Here is a 20,347-nt window from a genome sequence, read left to right on the forward strand (position 1 = left end):
TTGCATTACTGATTAGTCAACACATGGCTTTTAGCACACTTAGAGAGATCTAATGTCTATAATATAAGCAAAAATGATACTAACTAGTTTCAGGAACATATACAAATTATACTTTACAAGAAAGTTCTATTAGTAAAGGAAGAATATGAAGTTCAAACAAGTTCATCACTAATAGTTTGCATTACTATTAAATGAACACTCAGGACAAATAAAAATACAAATATTCTGCAGAAAGTAAACCACCAATATAGTTTGAAACTTAATGAATTTTGCAATACTAGTGAAGTAGTCCCTTTGCATATATCACCAATGGCCACGAGTTGCTTCTATAAACAATCAAATATTTTCAACTTTTAAATGTAGAATTAACATTAGATTGAAAAGCTAAATGCCAATAATTACACTTAATAAATGATGCTTATAAAAATAGATTCAACTGCAAAACAGCTAACATTTACATCACGGAATGTATTGTAAGTGTGTATCCTCTACCTGGCATCAAAGGTATGCATTACATCTAAGACTACTGATTTGTACATTTACATCATAAAATTACAAGGGCATTAGAAGCATCTGAAAATGCTCAGCACATTTAAGTCTGTTCCAAAGGTAACCTTCCAAGTGTCCCTGTCTACCCAACAAGAACACACGGAAACAACAGTAGAACTGGAGACACATCACAAGCTGAACCGAACTAGGGTGCATTTACAGACATTCGAAAAAGTCCATGTTCTATAGCTCTTTCTTGCTGTTTGATATCTGCTCCCAGTTACCAATTAGCCAATTGGAGACTCTTCTGCATTGAAACTTCCTCAAGATCCAACTATTGTTCCCATTAATGATGCCCTCAAATATTGGCTATCCAAAACTAAATATGCACGTGCACTGTAGATACAATTTCATCACAAATGTTGCTTCATTGTGCTGCCCTTCAAGTAGATCTGTATCTATGTTCTTTACAAAACCACAATTACCAAAACAGCCAATACTCCAATGTTACTACTCAGAGACCAACCTGCCTTGTCAGCAAAGATTCCCAGATTTGAGAGAGTTGGGAATTAAAGAGTATTCTTCTGTTACTGTACCTACAATACTTCAGTAGTGTGGAGTTAATCTCCATCCAGTTTAAAACCTTATCAATCAGGATTAGAAATTTCACAAATTCCTTCCCATGGCAGGGTATCATCATTTTGACTCGCAGTTGTCCTAGATGTATCTAAAGGTGCATGAGAACAGGTCAACTCATTTTTGTAATGAACATTACTACCAGCATTATGAGGTCGGCAACTGCAATTCCCTTCTTTAAAATTTCCACTGCATGGGCTTTGGTATGGAAAACTGCCCAACTCAGACTCTATTTTGCCTCTGAAGTCACATAAAAGAGTTCTTAACCTTGCAACCTCAGCCTCAAGAACTGCTTGGCCTTGCAGTCTTCTCAGTAACTGCTGATTCATCAAACGCAATTTCTGCACTTCCTCTTCTAGACAAGCAGTGTGTGCTTTCTTTTTCTCCCTATACTTTCTGACAGCTTCACGGTTCCCTAAGGGCCTTTTCTTTTTCTCTGTGTACTCCTCTGTGTTCTCAAGCAAACCCTCTTCTTCTTCTGTAGAGATAATTTGAGTATGAGTGTGATAACAAGCATGAGTATGTGCATTATCTGGTCCACGGGGATTGCAAGTATGAGTGTGTGTGCATGTGTGACTATTTTTCTGTAAAATTTCATCCACAAATGGGTCCATGGATGGCAACATGAAAAAGTGGGGTAACTAGATCGAGACTAGGAAATACTTCATGATCAGAAAACTCAAGCTCTTCATCATTCGTTTCCACAACGAGACATCATTGCTTACACATGCAATGCCTTCACGTATCAAGAGCATCACTGCACCAGATAAGCAATATAGATAAAACTAACAGGAAAATGCCAAAAGTATGTTTGGGAAAAAATATGATCAACAGATTACCATTAGAAATCACCTATGGAAGAATATCTGAATGGAAATATACATTTTGGAAGAAACAAATAAAAAATCTGACCAACAATTTTAATTGGAAATCTGCTAGCAGGAATGACTAAACTAGAATAATTTTCATTAAAAATGGTTTGTGAAAGTGCACTATCCTAAAGGGTTAAAATATAGTCTCAAAAATGATGACCCACATAACAAAATGATCATTGACCTCACAAGAGCACCAGCAACTAAATGCGCCATTATTGATTGATTGTGTTGAAGGAAGAGTGTGCTAAGAGGGGGAACAATGAAAGAACCCTACCTAGGTATGGCACCTCATAAAGATGGTTAAGGACCATGAGGCCAAGGAGGATTAAGTCTTTCTCTTGGGCCTAGGGTTGAGGGTCAATTTAACGGCACCATATTACAGTTCCCCAACCATCCCCACATTGATCAATTGTTGAACTGAACTGGAAGGATTCCTCAATCATAAGAGGTGAGAGGTGGACATGATGGAGGAGAACAACATACAGACCTCACTAGGTACACCACCTCATGAGAATGGTCAAGGACTGGATGACGCCAAAGACGATAAAGTCCATTCGTTGCACCTAGGGTAGAAGATACTTGGAGCACCTCATCAAGTCTTCCATCACATCCCTCATTATGGTTGAGCTCTCACATAGTCATTGGGATTTGTTGAGAAGAATGATATATATTTCCTAGCCCTAGGATTGGATCTATTTCATGAGCTGTTTCTGGATTGCTACCAAATCTGGTTGCAAGCTTACAAAACAGGCTTATCTCATCCTATTCTTGAGTGAGGATTATATTTTGCTCTTGTTTTGTTCTGGAATTGTGAATTTAGGGCGAAGTATAAGGTGATCCCAGAAAGGGACTTTACAAGTGGTATTAGAGCACCATTCTTGCCAATCTAAGGGATGAAGAGTAGTTTATGAAGCTTAGTCAAAGAGCTTTAAGGGCTCTTGGAAGGGAAAAGAAGAAGGCTGCAAATCAAGTCAACAAAAGAAGTGAACAAATGGAAGAATAATTTGATGCCTTTATGCATAAAACAGCCCATACCCTGCAAAACATAGTCAATACCATAAACACTCCTAGACCCAACCCAAGGAATGAGAGGGACATCACCCCTAGACAATGTGAAAGTGATAGTAGAACTAGAGAGGGATCAACCAAAGCAACAACTTGGCGTCCCTTCTTACCCAAGCAGGATGAGAAAAATAACACATCCAGCGCAAATTTGAATGAACTAGCCCAAGCATATGCAAGACTTGACCTTGAAGTCAATAAAAGCAGCCTTTCACAGTAGATTGTGAGTCTGTAACGAAGAGTATTCATAAAAAGAGGAAGAACTAAACTAATCAAGATTTACAACACATAGTAGGTAAGCTGAAGTTTGAACATCCCTAACTTCAACAGGTCGAGAACAATCATAGCTCGTTCATGGGTTCAAAAACTTTAGACCTACATATCTGATATCTCTCAAAAAAACAAAATCTATACTACAATTGCAATGATACACATAAGCAAAAGGAAGGCCAAGAGAGGAGACATGTTTTAGGTGCAAAGATCCTACAATTGCAATGAAAGAAGAATGCCCAGACATACACATAAGCAAAAGGAAGGCCAAGAGAGGAAGACACGTTTTAGGTGCAAAGATCCATGGGTACCTAGACACAAATGTAATGCAAGGGATCTTAAGAGGAAGAACTTGTGTCATAAATGCAATGAGAAGTGCGAGACAAGACATATATGTGGGCAAAGCCCACAACATAGAAGTAATATCCAATAAAGAAACAAGAAAAACCAAGCAACAAATTAAAATATAATGATGGAGACAAAAAAGGAAGAACCTCTCCATCTCGAGGCATCCCAAAATCAACTTTTTAGAATCCGAGGTGTTATTAAAGGGCAAAAGGTGACAGCCCCAGCAAATAGTGGACTAATCCACAATTTTAACGCTGAAAACTTAGTTGAAAGAATATGGTTAGACAGAGAACACTTCAAAGGTTTTAAGGGAACCTTGGTTGATAGATCTACCACTCCGTGTAAGAAAAAAAAAAATCCAAATAAACATCATCTTGGGAAAATATCTAGTCAAAGATATATCATAAATTGTAAATATCAGAGATACAGATGTGATTTTTAGCACCTCATAGATATACTTCTTAGGTCCCTTCATCTCTAGTCTTACAAAATTAGAAATATGCTTTGTAAATTATAGACAAAGGGTTATTTTATAATCCCTAGAATAATCCCATCTAAAAGAATGATGAGAACCCTTAAACATGGAAAAGTATAATCAGCTACTCAATGCTTGATCTTGGACAAGTCCTTAACCAAGAGAAAAGCAGTTCGTGTTGACATTTAACATCTACAAAACAAGCATAAGAGAGCCTTTATTAGCACTCCCTTGGGAAAACCACCAAAAAAGAGGATTTGAGCATTCCATAGAATTGGAAGACGGGGAAAAGCAGGTCACACTCCTTACTGCCATCCCCGTAAATACAAAGAACAAATTGAAAAGACCATAACTGAACTATTAGAAATGGGACTTATGTGCATTATTAATACGGTGCTAAATAAATAGCCAATAAAGAGTTAATATCCCACTCCTCGAGTAGATGAGATAATTGATGAACTCCATGGGGTAGTATATTTCTCAACAGGGTAGTATATTTCTCAACAGTTGACCTTTAGTCAAGTTATCACCAAATTAAATGGGGGGAATATACCCAAAACAACCTTTAGGTGCCACCATGGTTGTTTTGAATTTCTCGTCTTACCCTTTCTGCTTACAAACCCCCCAACAACTTTCCAATCTTTCATGAACTAAATCTTCAGAGGGCAACGAAGGAAATTTCGATTGGTCTTCTTTGACAACATCTTTATCTATAGTAAAACATGGGAAGATTGGATCAACACTCTGTATTTGCCAAACTATCCAAGTGTGAGTTTAAAGCGAAAAGAAAATTGTACTTTGGACAAAAGACTAATGCCCAAGGAGTTAGTGTGGACGAGGAAAAGATTGAGACCATAAGAAATTCCTAAAAGCTCAAAACTCTAACACAACATAGAGGGTTCTTTGGACCTTGCAGTTATTACCAAAGATTTGTCAAGGGCTTCTCGAAAGTGACCACACCACTCACTAATATGATTATAAAGGGGGCACTCTTTTGGAACGAAAGCATGAACAGCCTTTGGAAAATTGAAGTAATGAGTTCCAATCCTACTTTGGCAATATCGAACTTCTCAACCTTTGAATTATATTGTGATGCTTCATAGGAAGGCATTGGAGTGGTGTTATGCAAAACAAACACTCCATAGCATTTGAGAGTAGAAAGCTCAAAGAAATTGAGAGCCTATTTCGTTTATGATAAAGAAATGCTAGCAATCATACATGCTCTTGCAAAATTTAGACAATACCTAATATGTGGGAGATTCGTAGTAAAAACCAATCATAATAGCTTCGAGTTCTTCGAAACCAAACGGACTTAAATGATTGACAGAAAAAAAGAGTGAGCAATATTCCCTCATACGACTTCAACATTGACTACATTAAGGGAAAAATAACATAGTAGCCGATACCCTATCACGAAGACCCTATCTTTGCTCCATGGCATCACTATCGATGGAATGGAAGACATCCCTACTTATACAATATGCTAAAGAGTAAAGACAAGTTCTCCAGTGACTTCATAGACATGAAGGTACAACGTGGTACGTATTGAGTCATTGATAACCTCAACCTTTACAAAGATAGGATATAAATCCCTCCATGGTCAAAACTAAAGAAAGAAATTTTGAAGGCCTACCATGACAACTCATTGTTTTCTTTGATACTTACAAACAATCGGGGAAAATTTCTCATGAAAGGGCCTCAAGGGAGATGTGCTCAAGCACACTAAGGAATACATGTTGTAGTAAAGAAATAAAGAACATACACTCATGCATTCCCAAAAGGTCTTCTTCAACCCCTACCCATACCCGATCAAAAATAGCAAAACATTTTAGTGGGGCTTATAATAGACCTACCTAAAGTCCAAGGCAAAGATTGTATCTATGTGGTGGTAGACTGTTTGACCAAATATACACATTCATGTCCATATCAATAAATTTTAGAGCCCCTCAAGTGGCAGAAATCTTCAACGAGGAAGTCTTCAAACTGCAAGGCCTACCACAAAACATTGTAAGCAACCAAGAAAACCATTTCCTTCGCATATTTTGGCAAGAGCTATTCAAATTTGTTAGAACATAACTAACCCTAAGTTACACCCACAAACAAATGAGCATATAGTGATTGTCAATAAATGGTTGGAAGGATAGTTGAGGAAGTATTTCACCAGGTGACAAAATGGATGGGTTAAATGACTAAATCTAAGAAAGTAGTGCTACAACAGTACCCACCATATATCTATAGAGATGAGTCCTTTTCGAGCATTATACGGATATAAGGCAGCATTCTTTGGGGACTTGATCCCCTAAAAAAGTCATGTGCCTGCAGAAGGGGACTTCATACAATAAAATGTCGATATTATAAATACACACAAAGACAACTTACACCAAGCACAAAATCAAAAGAAAGCATATGTGGATAAGAAAAGAACTAAATAGATATTCAAGGTTGTGGATTTGGTTTTCTTTAGGCTAAAACCATATGAACAATCATCCATCAAAGTGGAGCAGAGAAACATAAGCCTCAATCATATGGATCATAGAAAGCACAAGGAAAATAGGAGAAGTGGCCTATAGTTGTGTTGTATCGTAAACACACACGCCCCATTGCAAATGGGGACCCCCTCTCCTTTTCCACTCCGTGGCTTAGTGTGTTGTCGATGTTTGTTAGTTTTGGCTAAGCTTGGTCTCCCAACGGCTGGGAAGGTTGTAGTATCTTGACAAGTTCAAGCAGAATTTGGCTCAATTTGTGAGAGAGGTATTAAGTTGAAACTTGGAATATTGTGATTGTGAGAGTTAGAAATCGAGAGTGAAATCGTGAAAATATTACTAAGTGTGAGAATTGCAAAAAGATATCAAAGTGTTGTCAAGGTTGGAAATCAAGGTGTCGAGTGAAATTTGTACAATGCTAAATGGAAATGCTGACTAGAAATGAAAATCCTAAAAGTCCTTAGTCAGAAATGAAGAAATCAAGAGAAATACCAAGAAAAATTGACATTTCCAAACTTGCATTTCCACCTTAGAGGTGAATTTCTGCCCACCCTCCTTGCATCCTAATTTACACTTAAAATTCAAATTTCCATCGAATTCCTTGCTTCGTTTCCACCTAATACTAGAAGTCTTGACCTAGAAATGCTATACAAAAATGAGAAATGCAATGGAGGGGAGAAGAGGCAAGTTGAGATGCAAGAGGTAATGCATTCTATAATGGGGAATTTCAAAGGAATGGTGAGAAAATGATAAAGAGAAATGGAATTTCATAATGCAACATAGAATCCAAGAGGTGAAAATAAAGAATTTTAAATCCAAGACGAAAATTATTAAGTATCAATGTGATCTCCAACTAAATGGTGAAATCCCGACTTTGAACTACCCTCATTTCCACCTAAAACTAGAAATGCCAACCTTGAAAATACCTCATTTCTGCCTAAAATGTGAAATTCGGACCTAGTAAAGAGGCCATTTCCAAATAAACCCAGGATTTCTGTCCAGCTGCTTGGGCAAATTTCCAGCTAAAATGCAAAATCTGCTCCCCCTTGATGCCAATTCGCCACCCAAAATGTGGAATTCCAACCTTGAGCATGACAATTTCCACATAAAATTAGAATTTCCTCGCTAGAAGGATGAAATTCAGAATCTGAAGCAAGCAAGGGTAAGAGAGAAATGGAATTGAAGAATCCAAGTGATGAAAGGTAAACGAAAATCCAAAGGAAGAGAAGATTTAATCAAAAAATCAAAGGAAGGTAAAGGAGAATTTTAGAAAGTGGGATAAGAAAGGATGAAGATTTTGAAATTGCAAATCCATTTCCACCCAAAAGTGGAATATCCACCCTTAAAAAAGGAACAAATTTGAAGTTTTAAGACATGCATGATGAGGTTTAAGTGATGAAAAATGAATAAAAGCCCAAGGAAAATGGCAGTTAAATAAAAAAACAAAAAGGAAGTTATAAGATTTGAAGGTTAAGGGGTGATAATATTGGTCTGAAGGATGATTCCACCTAAAAGCTGATATTCCAACCCAGCAAGAGGCCTATTTCCACCTACAATCTTAAATTCTGACCTCAAGTATATGTGATTTCCACCTAAAACTTGGAAATCAACCCAGCATATAATGCAATTTCCACCTAGAACTTGGAAATCCAAGCTGTCCCTGACACAATTTTCAGTTAAATTTGATAAATCCAATCTAGCATTTAAAGGCTGTTTCCACCTAAAGTCAGAATTTCTGCCCTTGATGCAGCAACAAAACATGGCGAGCTACAAGTGTGAGAAATCAATGATTCTGATCATTAAAGAGGTCATCTAGGAGGTGAACTCAGGGTGTAATTCAAAACTAAAACAAATTGGTTACCATTGTAAACATAGGTGATCTTCTGAAGGATGATTTAAGTGCAACATTAAAATAAATGACCAAGGTCAGCCTCCTTTGCCCACATACACACTTCTTCAAACAAGCCTCATAACTGCTATAAAGGGAGATGAATAGCATAATTTCGAAACAAAACAAAAATGAACAAGGTCAGCCTCCTTTGCCTACATACACACTTTTCAAACAAGCCTCTTAATTGCTATAAAGGGAGATGAATAACATTATTTCGAAACACAATCCGAAGTTGGTTCAAAGCAGAAATCAAGTAAAGGAATTAATTTGTGAGCAGATCTGTAGATGTTAATTGCATTTCAGCCAGCTATTTTGAACAGAATTTCAATCGCCCAAGGGATAATTTATTAGTGAAATTCAAGCACGGGTCTGAAGGTGTTAATTTGTAAAGCAATCTATGCCTTAGAAAATGCGAGTTTATCATAAACCCCAGCCATTTGAGAAGAAGTCTATTTTTAAGAAGTGAATTTCAGATCTGAAATTCAAATTGGAATTGGGCTCGAAAGAGTAAAAATCATAAGATCAGAAATTGCCCAAGTCTGAATGTTGCAAGGAGATTGAAATGCAAGTTGACAAGGTTGTGAAGGGTGAAATTACATTTTCTCATCAGTTTTAGGTGGAAATCTATTCTATTTTTTCTTGCATTCAACTTCCATCCTTTTGTTTGTAAGGATTGATGCTGGAATGAAGGTGAACAAGGAGGAAGATACTTCAGTGGAATGAAGAAATCAAGGTTCAACTTATGCAAGGAAGCAGACAGGTTCGAGCTCAAAGCAAGAGTCCCACTTCAAAAGGGAATTCAAAGAGAAGATTTTGAGAAAGCTATATTAACCTTGGATTTCCAAGATCCGCGTGAAGGAAGTTACAAAATGAAGATTTTGAGTTACGACAATAAGGCAAGATATCAAGACAAGAACAATTCGAAGAAAAGATTTCCAAAACAAAGAAGATAAAGAAAATTCATGAAGATGAAGCGAATTGAGAATATGAGCCATCGCAATCGATCAAGACCAAATATTGTGGAGTATCAAGAGCTATTGTTGGAGATGCAAAGACTTCTTTTTTAGGATGAAGAAAAATTGAGACAAAGATTACAAGACAAGCATGCTGAGGTGGTGCCTATCCATCTTCATCCAACAAAGTTATTCCAAGTCAACATATCCAAGTTCATTAATCTAACACATCCACAAGTGGACATGTTGAAGACACTTAATGAATTACCACAATGAATTTTCTTATTAGATCATCCTTGAAAGGATATGCATTTCAAAGAAATGTAATCATCTCATTGGATAGCATTTAATATTTGTAAGCGGTAGTTGTAACTCGTAGTAAGGGTTTCCTTGAATTATCCTGATCATTAGTTTCAACTCAATCTAGGCCCTTCCTTGTAATTAAGAGGTTTATAAAATGCTTTATCTTCTCATTTGTAAGGGGTTAGTCAATTAATCATTATTATTAGATGCAACCAAGTGGAAGTAGCTGTAGTAGGAGAAGATCAGAGATTGTTGCCAAGACTATGTTCAAACTCAATATATGACTTTCATTGAGGATCTGGTGAACTTCTTTGTGTTGTTTCAACATGCTGCATAGTTTCTAGTTCTCCAAGTTTTGGTTAAAGTTCATTGATTAAAATGGAGAAATGTGAAGATGCATGATGAATTTTGCATTGATAACATTTGTCGTTTGTTGATTGCAAACTGCAGTTTATGGTTAGTCTGAACCCTACTTAAGCATTAAGTTTGATTGTGGGTGTTCATTCAAATCGCCCCAATATTGCATATTTAGATGAATGTTGCAATGTGAAAATCCTTCAATACCTTCGGAGATTGTATCATCTTTGTGTAGTTGTTTCAATGGACGAAGAAAAGTTTGGTTAAGGAATTCACACATCTAACCATCATCCATTGATATCATTGTCCTTAGGTGTTAACTTAGACTCTTTAAACCCTTTCCTTTTTTATCATTCTTTGAAGTTCAAAACTATTCAGGGGTTCAAGTTCCAGCTACTTGGAGGAGAAAGAATTAATTAAGACAGAGAACAATTGTGTAAGTCCCGTAGTGAGAACCAAAAAAATCACATCAAATTCAACCATGTTATACCAACATATAGTTGCTAGTACACATTGTAAGCCTTGGGATTACTTCATTTGATTACACATTTATTAATTGTTTAGCATTTGAATTTTCCTTGTTCGAGAAAAGATAGGATACTTGAATTTTATTATGCATGTTGAAGTGATCACATAACTCACATCAACAAGTTGGAGCTCCCCATAGACAACAAGATTCCCAATGTGTTCTATGTGTCCTGTCTCAAAAAGGTGCTAGGGCAACACATTACCCCATGTTCGGAGTTGCACCATTAAAACATGAAGTTAAGCTGATTCTGGAACCACAAACCATTCTTAACGTGTGAGAAAAGAAGCTAAGAAACAAAACTATTGAAGAGAACCTAGAGCTGAGATATTTAAAGATCCAAACCTTATATATCTTGATGAAGCAATCTTGGGCTGGGCAAATTGTCAAATCCCTCTCATATCAGAAAAAATTACAGATCTCAAACTCTATTAACAGGCATTGACTTGTTTCCTTAAAAGCCAATCCAAGGTAAAAATCGAATTATCAGAAAATTGTCTTATTAATAAGAAATCACAATTTTTAGACCTTAACAAGCAGTTTTTCATGTATCAGATTTGAACCGCAATAAAAATGCACAGGTTGCTCAAGGTATTGTTTATATCAATTGGTGTGGCTATCTTAACAAACAGCAATGACTTCCACAACAGTGGAGACTCCCTTAATTAACATCAATTACACAAATTGAAGCAATTTATATATACTACCAGCAGTTAATAAGATAATTGAGGGGGTGTGATCACTTATCCCATAAGTGCAATTTCATGAAAGATCATCTCTTGACACAAAGGATTGCAACCTTCCAGCCACTGGAAGGGTATAAAGTGGGATGCCAATCATTCAATTAAGAGCATAGGACACCAGAAGAAGCAATGATATACAGCAGAGGCAATCAAACAAACAAACAAGAAAATAGCAGAACAACTTATTTATAGTCTCTTAATTGCCATGGTATAAAACAACAGATATGCATATGCATTTATCATTATATATAGATGATAATAAATCTAAATTTATACTGAATTATATGCAGTTGATGAATACTTGAATCTCTATACATTTATCAATATGAAATTTCACAATAATTGATCACGTTGAGGGAAGGAAGGGAGTGCCAGGAGTGGGAACGGTGAAAGATCCCTCACTAGGTATGGCACCTCATTAAGGACCATGAGGCCAAGGAGGATAAGGTTCTCTTGGGCCTGAGTTTGAGGGTCAATTTAAGGGCACCCTATCACAGTTCCCCTACCATCCTGACACTGATCAATTGTTGAAGTGAACTTGAAGGGATCCTCAATCATAAGGGGTAAGAAGTTGACATAATGGAGGAGAATGGTGTAGACCTCACTAGTTACACCACCTCATGAGAATGGTTAAGGACCACATCAAGCCAAAGAGGATAAGGTCCTGCTCGGGTCTAAGGTAGAGAATAATTGGGCAACCTCATCATGTCTTACATCACAACCTTTATTATGGTTGAGCTCCCACATAATCAAATCCCTCACCCTAGAATTGGATGTATTCATGAGTTGATATTTGTTATCTAATCTGTATGCAGGTTTCTAAAACAGGCTTTTCTTATCCCGGCCTTAAGTGGGGATGATATGTTGCTCTTGTTGGGTTCTAGATTTGTGAATTTAGGACAAAGTATAAGGTGATACAAGAAAAGGACATTACAGATTTGGCAGAAATTGGTTCCCAGAATTACCCCTGTTTGAGGGGTATCGCAATGATGAGAAGAAATTAAGCTTGAAAAAAATAAGTCAACTTTGATTATTTAACATGTTTAGTCTAGGAATAAAGCCTTAGTGTGTGATGATTAAGCCATCCGAGCACTGAGACAGTGATGAAGTCAAAGATGGAATCTTCTCTGGATAATGTTGCTAAGTGTTTCGAATTAGTGTTTTTAATTCTGCTTATACTCTTGAACGTTTGTGCAGGGATGCTTAGGCTACTCAGCAGCATTGTTCATTGTATTTCAGCTGTTTGTACTGCTGTGTGATTTATACTTTTCTCATTAATTGTGTCCAAGCACGAAATAGTATTTAATTTGTTCAGCTACAGCACTAGCCATATGACTTGCCCTTGATATAGTAACTGTTTTAGTTCCTGATTGCTGTAATTGTCATGCTTTGTACATTTGATTATACCAATATAAAAACAAAAGTATCTACTTTGGATCTTATTCAGATTAGATTTAATAGATTAGGGAAAGGATCAAGTAGTTCACAAACCCTACCTTCCTGCCCCTCAAAAACATGTCTACTTCAAATGATTCAAATTTTTAGAGCAGTTTAAGTGGCAAGTTGCCTGCTTAAGCATTAGGGTGTTAGCATGAATACTGATGATACTATTTTGGGGAGTATCCTGAGCATTGGAGAGTATTGACATGTTGCATTCATGACTTTGTTTGTCATTGATGTCAACATAGCATGGTTTCTATAAAGACTGGCTAAGTAATAGACAGAGATCTTGATAGTACGGACAATGGTTTGATTGTCTGGTGATGCACAGTTATGGACATGTTCAGCACAGTGTTCTGATGATGTGGTCAAGTGCATAGAGGCTGAGTCGAAGACGTACGGTAGTTGTACCTAATTTACAGAGAGTAGTTCAAAGACAGAGTATTAGGAAAGGAGTTACTGATATTTGTTTGCTATCTTACATTTGAGATGTAATAAAGAGATGCGCAGTCAGGCAGTGACAGAGGATTGTGAGCGGATGATGTCAATGAGTGTGCAAGCCTTAGTATCGCACATGTGAAGTTTTGTATAGACTGTGAGCCGATAGTGCTATTGTAATTGTAATTAATTAATTATCTTATTATAATAAATTGGGAAAGCCTCAAGGCCGACTCAAGGAATTATTATGAAGATATGGTATAAAGGAAAGATGTTTTCCTTGATTGTACAGTGTATCTATTGTTGCAAGAAGTGCGAAGTGCGAAAAGGAGCAGAGTGCTTACTGAATGCGTGTAAGTGATTCAATGGATTATTAGATCAGAAGGAGCAGAGGACCAGTTGAGAGGACAGAGAAAGAGGAAGGAACAGCATAGTACCATTCTATTATTCTGCAAGGAATAGTACAGAGATCATTTGGACAATGGGTTCATTGGTCTTGCCCTTGAAGCTGTTTGGGCAATGGGTCCAGTTGTCTTCCACAACTCCTAACAACGTTGGAATCTCCTAACAGGGATTCAAAGTCTCCTAATAGGGACTCATATGTACCGAATGTTGTAACAAACTTCTAACAGGGTCTATCCTCTAACAAAGAATATTTATATTAGTACATCCTCTTGTGGGCACCATCCCCATCGGGGTTTTCCCTCTGATCAAGAATTTCCCTAGTTAACATATCTGGTGTTATTGTGTGCGAGTATCTTGTTGTGGTTTCAGTTTATATTACTCATATGGTTAAAGATTGTTTAAAGTTGATAATTGTGTTATTAGTTGGATAACTTACTCATCCCCCTCCCCCCCCCAAGTTATACCAGTGGACTATATATTCTAACATAGGGTTCAGGCCTACATCCTCTCTATAATAGCATATCAGCTTGTCTTTGTAGAGGTGCCATAAAAAACATAGTTATGCATTAAGTCAGGTTGTATTTGTGCTTTCATGTGGTATCACATGATTCCTAATTTGTTGCTTCTTGGATCTGATGAAAACGTTTCTTTAATTTTTCAGTTATACTGTCCAGTACTACATGCCTTCAAGTCACAACTTATAGTGCATAGACAGTTAAAGATGTTGCTTTTTAAATGTATGAATGCTATATCGGTTTTTGGAATGCGCTGGAATATTGGATCGTCTCCCCTACAGGTAAGAGTAGGTCTTGTAGTGAATTACCAAGCTCACCAATATTGTATGCAAACACCCTTATTAAAGACTAGAGAAATGTCTGCTGATAAGCTTATATTATGTTCAAATTATGAATTGATGTGCGGCGGCCTCATGACAATGCTGAATGGTGAACTAGAAATTGTCGATTCCCATTGAAAAACATACATAAAAACGCTAGACCCAAAGAAACTAAAAATCCTCCTCGCACCATTAAGAAAATAAGGCATTGCCCATGTAGACTTACACGATTGAGAAACATAAAATAATTTACTGCTCAGTTCGTTGAATCTGCGCAAAAGAAACTAAAAACCCTCCTCACAAAATTTATTACACCGAATTTTGTGCAAGGCGAAAACAAGTCTTTCAACAAAAACACCAAAATAATAAAAATCGATCACGCTGCTGAAACCATTATTAACCTACCCATTCTACGAAAACACATAGAAATCGACATCTCCAACAAGCCACCCATACAAGAACTTCCAAGAATTTAAAGGAAGATATTCAGGGCAATTATTTTTCCTCGAAACAAAACAAATTAGTTAAAAAAACACTTACTCTAACTGAAACAGACTGGCCATATGCCGCCATAATCGGGCTGGTGCTGTGAACCCAAATAGTTTCTTTGTCCCATAATTGGGCTGGTGCTGTGAACCCAAATAGTTTCTTTGTCCCATAATTACACAATACATTCTACTACCCAGTTAATTAATTATTACCGACATGCCTACAGAATACGGTTTTTATTCTGGTCGGAGCGATTCCTCTGGAAAAGGAATCGACGTTCTATTCATGGACACGCGACTTTTGAATCAGGTTCAAATTACCAGACAATGTAAGGTGCAGTTTCTTTCAGGTAGTTTGGAGTTCATGATCTCCGTTCCCTAAAAAATCTTTGAAAAAGACAAAAATTCCTCCGCATTTATTTAATGAAAAAAATTCTGAGGTGTTTTTGGGGACCGCATTACATTTTATTATATTCTGATCTTGTGAGTCACCTAGTGTATTCAACCTCAGCACATTTTCTCTAATTATTCCTTATTACTTTTTTTTGGGCCCGACAATTGTCAGCGTTTTAAAAATTGTCAGCGTTTGAGAATGTCAACCCTTGCTTCATTATTTTCCAACTAGTTTTATCTATTTATTTAATTTAATTAGTTATTATCTATACTATTAACTTTTTTTTTTTCTTATTTATTTATCTCCATTTTTAACTCTTGTATTTAATTTATAAATTAATTTGAACTATTATTTTTTCTATTTATTTAGAAAATTAACTAGCTATTTATTTATGGTTTTCTTTCTTTTTATTTAATTTTGATTTTTAAAATTAATTGAAGTTTTAATTTTTAAATTATTTAAATTAGTTTAGTTTTTTAACTTCAAATATTAATTTTTAGTTTAGCCAATAGCTATTTGTCTAGGAATTCTTGTTTTTTTATTTTTCTCACATTACTTTTTTATATTAATTTTTGAATTTTTTTTATATAATTATTTTATTCATATATTTAAGCCAATAGACTTTAACTTAGTTTAGTTTTTAGTTTTTATAATTATTTTTTTAAGTTTTAATTAATTAATCATTTTTTAAATTAGTTTATTTTTCACTTTAAATATTGATTTTGAGTTTAGTGAATAGGATTAGCGATTAAGATATTTGCATGATTAAAATTTTAGTTTTTAAATTAGTATAATTTATTTTTTAAATTAGTATAATTTTTCATTTAAATAATGATTTTAGTTTAGCCAATATGATATTTGTGGGAGTTGTTATTTTTTTTTTTATATATATATTTCTCATATTAATTTTTTATAATAGTTTTTTTACGGAGATAGTTTTTAAATGATTTTTTTCATATATTTAAGTTGGTAGATTTTAAATTAGTTTATTTTTTTTAAAATTAAAATAATTTTATTCATATATTTAAGTTAATAGACTTTAAATTAATATGTAGGAGATATTTTTCCATAGCAAGTCAAATTGTGATATTGTTATCAGGGTTTAACTATGTAGTTTTTGAGTGACTCATGTTTACTGATTTAAAAGAATCCATCTCTCAAAATAATAAATAGAACACTTAGGAGTCATTGGATATAGGTGATGCTCACAGAGGTGAAACACTCAGACTTCCCTTAGTTTAGTTTTTAATTTTTATAAATAATTTCAGTTTATACTTTTTGCTCCACTTTAGATGTGTTATTTTTTTCATATTATTTTCTTATTAGTTTTCATAATAGATTTTTATGAGAATATTTTTTAGATGATAATTTATTAGTATATGATAAATTAAATAAATAAATATTATTTATTTGATTTATTAAAAAATTAAATTTTTTTTTACTTAAAATAAATACCTATCGGCTCATTGTTGCAAGCACAAAAACTTGCGAGTGCTAGTTTGTAGTAGTGTGAGGAAGACAAATATGTAAGATATGTAAGTTTAGTAGGAGAAAAAGTAAATGATATTTTATATTCTTGAAGGTACTTTCATTAGACTAAAATAATTATAAATATAGAAGTTTGTATTTTGACTTGTGTGTATCTATAAGTGCACTATAATTGTCCCTTAAAGATTTTTTTGTAGTAGTGTGAGGAAGGCAGATATGTAAGTTTAGTAGAAGAAAAAGTAAATGATATTTTATATTCTTGAACATACTTTTATTGGCCTAAAATAACTATATATATAAAAGAAAATATAAATTGTACATTAATGTATGTTTAGATATTTTAGGAATAATTGGTTCATAAAATAGTTTGTGTATTAGTTTTTAATTAGAATTGATAGTGGACACCAATAAATAGTTTGTATATTATTATTTTAGTTTATTAAATGTATAAATACAAAAGTGTAATGTTTACTAATAAATATCATATATCTCGGTATAAAATCATTGGAATGCATCAGTTAATAATTTTTATTATAATAGCTACATTAGATTAAGTTAGAAAAATCAAACTAGATTTGAAAAAGAAAATAACAATGGTGAGAAGTTAGTCACTATAGTAATTTTTTTTCTAACTGTATTTTTAAAATAAATTATTACTTTTAAAAACACCATTCTCAGGCCGCATTCCAAATCCTCTTAAGACTTGATCCGATCACTTTTCAATTTTGAATAGTTGAAGGAGAATGAAGAACGAAAAAATGGTTGCAAGTTCAAATAACTTGAAGAAACAAGCTAGAGAACGAGGTAGTTTTGAGCCAGATTCACCTTGACATCGAGTATTGACAGATTAGCCATAGGAATTGGGAAAATTTATGGAATATGATGGTGCCAAAGCTATAGCAGTAGTTGCAACTCTACCAAACAACAATGATCAATAATCCAGTTGAAATCATGGGTCTGGAATTTCTTCTGAGCCGGTGGTAATAGATGGTTTTTTTAAAACATGCATGGCTCTTTTTTGAACATGCATGGTTCCTTTCCAAACATGCATGATTCCTTTCCAACATGCATGCAATGGGAACTTATTCAGTTTATGTCGAGGGAGAGCTCTAAGCTTAAAAAGGTTAATGATTATCTTCTACGAACCCAAGATCGTCCTATTTTTGGTTATTCCTTAGGAAGCAATTATGGAGGACATTGAGTATTAGACTAAGCATGCTTTGATGTGTAAATTTATTGGTATTTGGATATCTGTATTGGCTCTTGAGGCATGGATTCGTCATTCCTGGCAAATGGAAGAAGATATGGAAATCATGCAACCTATGAATAGTTATTTCTTTGTTTTCTCTTGTATGTTTGATTGGGGCATTATTTTTGAAGGGGATCCTTATTTTTACAACCACGTGGGGTTATTTGTAAAACCTTGGCATTGAGGATTTAATTATGTTGAAGATCTCCCCTCAAATGTGCTAGTGTGGGTTTGCCTGCCATGTCGTCCTCTTGAATTCTAGCAAGAAGACATTCTTTATCAAAATGGTGCTTTGCTTAGAAAGCTAACTATGATTGCACATCAATCCCTTGATTAAAAGGTTATGTTGAAATTGATTTGAATAACCCATTACCGGATTCTAAGGAAATTTGTCTTGCGTCTTCTTCCTAGGTGCAATAATTGGATTATGAATCCCTTCCTTTCTAATGTCAAATATATCATGAGTATGGTTATTTGTAGAATCAATACCCTCAGGTCTTAGCTTCTAGAGGGATAGTTGGCTCTATTACTGCCAATGGTGGTGGTCAGATGAACACTAGATAGGAAAATGTAAAGGTCAAATTGGTAACATAGATAAGAGGCATGCACAAGAAGATAATGCAAGAAAAGGGAAGACTCAATTGAATGATATTGGCCTAGATAAGGATGGTTTTATTCTTACTCACCCACAAGCTAAGGGGTGTGGTCAGAAAAGGCCCCTCAAAGACTGATAGTCATATTTTGGTTTTAATCGATTTGAGGTGCTAGAAAGTATGGTTTTAGAGGAGGGTATTCCTCCTGAGATCTCAATTGATTTGGTTTGAAATGGGGAAGCTCCACTTCATGATTCCTATGAAGCATCTCAAGTTGTAGTTCAACAGAAAAATGAGCTCCCTATTACTCTTGAGTTTGGAGCTTTGGTGACTCTTGTGGTGCCTCACGATAATGATGGTGTTCTGACAGACTTAGTTAAGAATGTGCTAGCATTTGGTAAGGGTAAGTGGTCTCACCTCCCTCTAGGTTTGTTGCAAAGACCTTTTAAGAGAGTTTCATTTACTCCTCCTCTAAGAGTAGGCATAAAAGAGACTAGGAGAAGCTCTGATTTGAAGGAGATATGTTGATAGAGTCTGAGGCTGTAAAACCCTTGGATGCTCATTTCCCCACTCTATGCAATGATGATCATCCTCTCATGGAATTTTAGGGGGTTGAATAACATCCCTAGATAAAAGGTTATTCATGATTTGGTGATTGATCATTCTCCAAACATTTTTTTATCCAAGAGACTAAGCTCTTAGTGGATTTAATGGTTTGATTTGCCTTTGGTATTTGGCCTTGTGGGCAATGCAAATATATTGGGCCTATGGGGACTGTTAGTGGTTTGGCTATCTTTTGGGGCCCTTATAAAATTTCCCCCCTTTGCAAGGTGTCTCTTCAGTCAACTCTTTCTATGGTGGCTTCTTCTTTGGATTCTAGTGAGGTGATCTTGATTACTAATGTGTATGTGCCTATTGATTTTGTGGGAAAGGTGGAACTTTCGATGCATGTTTGGCATGTTAGAAACTTTCATCCTTGGGTGTTATCAAGAGATTTCAATTCAGTATTAAGTCTAGAGGAGACATGGGGTGGGTTGCCCTGATTAGGGCCTTCCTCTAATCTTCTTCATAAAAATATAGATCTTTTGCATCTTTCTAATATTAAGCCAGCTAATGGTCTCTTTACTTGGAATAATAGAAGGACTAGAGCTAATGCTATCTTAGAATGTCTAGATAGATTTTTAATTTCTTGCTTTCAGGTTTAGTGGTGCCCTTACTCTCTCTTCCAAAATTATATATTGGAGTAGTTCTAATCATTATCCAATTAAATTTTTTGCTACTGGGTTGATTATTCCTAATAGTCCTCCTTTTAAGTTTCATCTCATGTGGCTTTGGGACTCCTATCTTCATAATCTTATTTATTGTTGGTGGAGGGATGGTTCCCCTACTTTTGGTATTGTTATGCTTCTTTTTTTCTAATAAACGTCAACATGTCAAAAGGCAGTTCAAGAGATGGAACAAAGATTGTTTTGGGAACCTTCATTCCATGAAGAGGCTCGCCTAGGAGCATCTGAATGTCATAACTAGACATATTATGGATCTTGATTTCTTGGAGGATTTGGGTAATGTTGAATCCCTTGCTTTTAGAGATGTGGAAGAATGGGAA

General features: G+C 35.3%; 1 pseudogene across 1 annotated transcript; it reads right to left on the reverse strand.

The window, feature by feature from the left end:
• Window positions 1-398: 398 nt before the first annotated feature.
• Window positions 399-15,447, reverse strand: LOC149546841 (basic leucine zipper 19 pseudogene; annotated as a pseudogene). The gene is made up of 2 exons (XR_016353785.1): window positions 15,070-15,447; window positions 399-1,882 (listed from the first exon to the last, which is right to left on the reverse strand). The product of XR_016353785.1 is annotated as a basic leucine zipper 19 pseudogene (transcript).
• Window positions 15,448-20,347: the final 4,900 nt, after the last annotated feature.

This window comes from Cupressus sempervirens, chromosome 7, assembly GCF_028749045.1.
Source record: "Cupressus sempervirens isolate cs-2001-9-10 chromosome 7, ASM2874904v1, whole genome shotgun sequence".
Taxonomy (NCBI): Eukaryota; Viridiplantae; Streptophyta; class Pinopsida; order Cupressales; family Cupressaceae; genus Cupressus; species Cupressus sempervirens.